The sequence below is a fragment of the Pinus tabuliformis genome, chromosome 8 (genome assembly GCF_031772625.1).
Source record: "Pinus tabuliformis cultivar Carrire ecotype Pingquan chromosome 8, CPIR1, whole genome shotgun sequence".
NCBI lineage: Eukaryota > Viridiplantae > Streptophyta > Pinopsida > Pinales > Pinaceae > Pinus > Pinus tabuliformis.
In genome coordinates this window covers 333,160,022-333,165,263 of record NC_142294.1, presented here as the reverse complement: position 1 = coordinate 333,165,263, position 5,242 = coordinate 333,160,022, and the positions used below count along the sequence as shown (strand labels likewise).

Sequence of the window (5,242 nt, the reverse complement as noted above, 5' to 3'; positions counted from 1 at the left end):
TTATGGAACCCTCATTAGTGCATTTCTCTTTAAATAAATTGTTTTCGTTAGGATTGCTGTGTTAAATGGTTAATGGAAATGTGAAAAATTATTTTCGCTCTTCGTTGAGGTGGGAGGAGAACTACATCAACTCTTTGGTCTATTTTGAACCTATTTTACTTTCCCATTATATGATTTGTTATAGTTTTGAGGTGGGAGGAGAACTACATCAACTCTTTGGTCTATTTTGAACCTATTTTACTTTCCCATTATATGATTTGTTATAGTTTTAATGGAATTTTTTTTACTGGGGCTAAGGTTTATTGCAAATGCTCCTTTCATTTAAAATTTACATACTTGTAATTACTAGCAATTGTCCCAAAAGGTACAAAGAGAGGCCGATAGAATTATTAAATTGGAATTGTTGAACATTTCTAGAAGAGTTAATTGGTTTGTGGAAAACCTTGGTTTTTGGGACTGGATCATCATGCAATTACTTTTCTTTAGATGTTTTGTTTATATCTATATTACAAGGAACACATTGAATGTCTTATTTTATTTCTGCTATCCTTACTAATATCCTTTCCGTGCTTTTTCTTGATCAATTTGATAAAATATTCCATTATCCTTTGGTCAAAGTCCTCACCTGCATATTAGTGTACATCCTGGCAAGTTCAAAGCTCGAAAGCCAACCAAAAAAGTCAATGATAACCACTGTGCACATTCAAATTCAAATTCGTAATGTAAAACTGCCAGACAGAGTTCAAACAGATTACCTCCAAAATGGGTATCACCGTTTGTAGCCAAAACCTCAAAAACTCTGTTGTCAATAGTCAGAACACTGAAATCAAACGTGCCACCGCCAAGATCAGAAACAACAATATTTTTCTCTCCACCCTTCTTGTCCAAGCCATAAGCTATTGCTGCAACTGTGGGTTCGTTGATAATACGAGCTACATTCAAGCCAGCAATTGCATTAACACAGACAAACATACACATAATTTCTACAAACTTAGAAGCCCTCCTACCTCTCTATTTGCCCTAATTTCCATTATCTTGGCCGTCTCCCCTAATTACATCTGTCCCTATTTCTAGAAGCTATTTCCACCTAATCCTAACAAATTTGCTACATCTGTCCCTTAAGGACACCCTCGCATAACTTCCTAACTAACCAGATTCCCTAAATCAAAATATCACAAAGAGAAGAGGACTTCTGCTCTAAGTGGAGGAAAAAATATCTAATATGATGCTCGTGCATCAAAAATGCAGGTTACAATAAGGATGAGCCAATTGTAAATAAATGGCTTTACAATGAGATCTTATCTGACAAGAAAATACATCAATTTAGCGACCATCAACGTAAGGTCACTAACGGTACAATTAGCCCATCATCTAAGGATTAAAGCATCGAGCGAAGATCTTATGGTCTAGGAAGAGAGATCGAAAGGTTATTCATTATTGGTTGTTGCATGAAGAAGAGCATTTGATGTGTGGGATCAATACTCTGTCACCAGCCTGAATAACGATCCTTCTCTCTCCATCAGTTTCAATGGATGATCACACTCCACCATCTCACTTGCATGAATTCAAGATCATAATAGTTCAAATTAGATACAGATGAATAGATCTACTTTCAGTACCGTCCATTTCCTCGATTACAACAAATTCAAATGAAACCAATCCATGCATACAACACAAAGTAAGATAGAATGATAGGGCCTTACTATCACTGATGGCAACAACCATGTCACTGTCTATAACAGTAGGTATCCTGTGTGCAACAGTAATTACAGTGCAACCTGCAAATTCCTTTCTAATTATTGTTTGGAGAATGGCATATGTAGCATCGTCTATTGATGTTGTTGCTTCATCTAGAACAAGGATTCGACTTTTCCTTAGCAATGCACGTCCCAAACAAAACAATTGTCTTTGCCCAACACTCCAATTCTCTCCATCACTCCCCACTGCATTTTATTGATCTTTTAGAGCCACAAAAAACTTCCAAATCTAACAGCCAAATTCATGGCCATGTCAAAGAATTTTATTGCATTCAAAAATATATATTTACTACAAAAATCACCTGGTGCATCTAAGCCATCCACCTTCCCTCTTACAATGTCTCCAAGTTGACACTTGTTCAGAACCTTAATCAAAGTAGAAAATAAATTCATGGCATTATTTATTTTTTCATTCTACATATGATAAACTCAGTTAGAGATTATGTTGAATAGAATTTACATACTTCCCAAATTGTTAACTCTGAGTGCTCAGATAATGGATCTAGGTTGAAGCGAATAGTTCCATGAAAAAGAGTTGGCTCTTGAGGAATAATCCCAAGGCGTGACCGCAAATCATGAAGCCCAATAGAGGTAATATCCAAACCATCTATGGATTCTACCCCCTGCAGGTTCAACTAATCGAAAAATAGCACTAATGAGAGTGGTTTTCCCACTTCCCGTTCAGCCAACAATCCCAATCTTTTGCCCTCCTTCAAATGCACATGTAATGCGCCGTAAAACAAGGGGACTGTTGGATCTATATCTAATCTGCACACGTATCAAATATATTTGATTGAAAACATCATTAACCATTCAAATTTATAATTTGAACAGTCATCTTTTTAGAAAACACAACTCAGATACCTTCAAGTCATGTAACTCCACCTTCCCATGCGAAGGCCAATTATCTGGTGGTCTGTGATCTTCTATAACGGCTGGTGCCTCACTAGGAATGTGCATATACTGTTTGATGCGTTCTACAGAAACAATGTAGTTTGCAAGTGTACATTGGTTTTGAATACTTTTAACCAACGATATGTTCAATGATAGACCATAAGATAGGGCCATCCCAATGAAACCTGCACCAGTTCAATTTGTTAGGTATGATTAACTTATATATAAAAGTGTCCAGTAACAGCAGAAATCTCACACAGTTGACATTTAGTTTCATTGTTCAACTTCATACCAGGATTGAAGCTACCCTTTGGGAGTAGAACCATAGCAAGAGCAGAGGAGAAAATAACAGTTGCATTTAACATCTCTAGACGCTGGATCAACCATTCATTTGCCGAGAAACCGTAGAAAAAGGGGCTCGAATTTTTGTCAATAAGGTCTAAGTTCTTCTTGAAGAACTGATCCTCAACCCTGGAAGCCCTAATGGTCATTGTTCCTGCTATGGACTCGCCAAAATGATTTGCAATAGGTGATTTCGTTGTACCATTTAGTCTCATCAATTTTTTAGCAGAAGAAAAATAGTATTTCTGATTAAAATGAACAAACAAAAAATCACTGATAATTTCTCTCACAATATTGGCAGTCAAGTAAAGAGTCTTCTCAAGAAACTTGTGTGAATTAGCGGTTTACCTGGAGTCGAAAGGCCAAATAAATCAATGGAATGGTTGCAAACAAAACTTGCCATGTCACAACAACCACAACTCCAAGACTGCTGTAAGCAATCATGGTAGATGACATGCACATGACAAAGTTGAAAGGAATGTCTACATCAAGAATGCTGAAATCTGAAGAAACCTGGAAAAGGAGGTCGACAAGATAAATGTCAGTAGCTTTCTACCCTCATGTATGTTAAATTTCACTTTTTGTCAAAGACTTAATTACGTAAAGAATGAAGCCTATCGTAATTACGTAAACAACTTACTCTGCTGAGAACTCTTCCCAATGGAGTTGCATCAAAGAATGCCATCAGGTCAATGTTCTAAGTTTCCCATCAAAGGTGATGGTAGATGAGGCTTGGTAGATGAAGCTTAGTGCTTGCCAAAAAGCTGCCAAAAGAGAACAGCAACAACAACTGTCAAAGAAAAAGCAGTGAAAATATCTTGGAGAGTGACAAAAGAATTGGAAAAAGCAGTAATGCATATCTTCGAGAGTGACAAAAGAATTGGAAAAAACAGTAATGCAACTCAAAGGGCCAGGTTCAATGCACAACAGAACTGGAGGTGAAAAGAAGGCAACTCAAATATTTGGAAAAAGCAGTCAACTTCAAATCAACGGTTGAAACTGTCAAACTTGATCAAACGGTTCAGGTTAAAAGTGTTGACAATTGTTGATGCATAGGAAGGCCTATCGGCCTAAATATGTGAAGGTACATTGACACAAGGGTTCATGCAGACTATATTATGAGAAAGTTTGAATTTATTCTTTTTATTATTAAGTAATATTTCATCCATAAAACATGAGTTGTTTTGATATAAATATTAAAATATCTTTTAGTTAAAATTTCAACTCACATTATTATTTTAATTATTTTTTTAATTCTATATCTAATGTTTTCTACATAACTTATTTTCTAACTATGACACTTATTATTGTTTTCTATCAAACTTTTGACTTTGCTTCCTTCATGGATTAAACTTACCAAAACAAGAATCATATGAACCTAATAATGATTTGACTCCTAAAATGTCATCAATGGTTTTCCTTTGCTTCCTTCATGGGACAAACTTATCACTACAAGAACCATATGAACCTAATAATGATTTGACTCCTAAATGTCACAAATGGGTTTTCTTTTAGCAATGGGACAATATCCTAATCTAATCCTTATTAGGCTTTCCATCCTAAAAAATGTTTTTTTCCTATGGGATTTTCACCCCATTTATTGTTATCAACAATCGTGAAAAGGAATGAAGAAATATTGTTGGGTGTTTCCACACATGCCACATATATAACAACTACAAACCATATGTTGCAATGTTTAGATATTTTTAAGAACATGTTTGTATAATCTATATTCTTTCCTACGTGATGATAAGGGTCTCTTCTTCATGATTTTTCTTCATATTGTGGTTGTCTACACAAATACATTCAAGAAGAAATGGAGTTCCTAGACATCTCCTCGCTCAGTGAAACATATCGATATGCTGCCAAGATTGAACAAAAATATAAACAAAATAAGCGTGACTTTGGATTTGTGAATCAGAAGTAGGGTAAGAGCACCCCCAAACCACATAACAAGGGACATAACTAAGGTGGAGCAACCTAGGAAAACCCAGCGAAGCCACAAGAAAAGAATGGCACCACAAAGACAAAGAAGGATACAAGAAAGTGGTGTGAGTTCCACAAGAGCCCCACTCACAACACAAATGAGTGTCACGTGAAGTAGTCATTGGTGACCGAGCTGAAAGCTTCAGAGTCTGATGGATTTTCTGATTATGAGCCAGAACCTAACAAGGGGAACAACAAGGGGAATCAGATTATTGACATAGAACATAGTGCCATTGTTGCCACCATAAGGTCCAGAAGATTGA

General features: G+C 36.2%; 1 pseudogene; it reads right to left on the bottom strand.

The window, feature by feature from the left end:
• Nucleotides 1-1,475: 1,475 nt before the first annotated feature.
• On the bottom strand, nucleotides 1,476-3,678 carry LOC149235477 (ABC transporter C family member 10-like; annotated as a pseudogene).
• Between the last annotated feature and the right edge of the window lie 1,564 nt (nucleotides 3,679-5,242).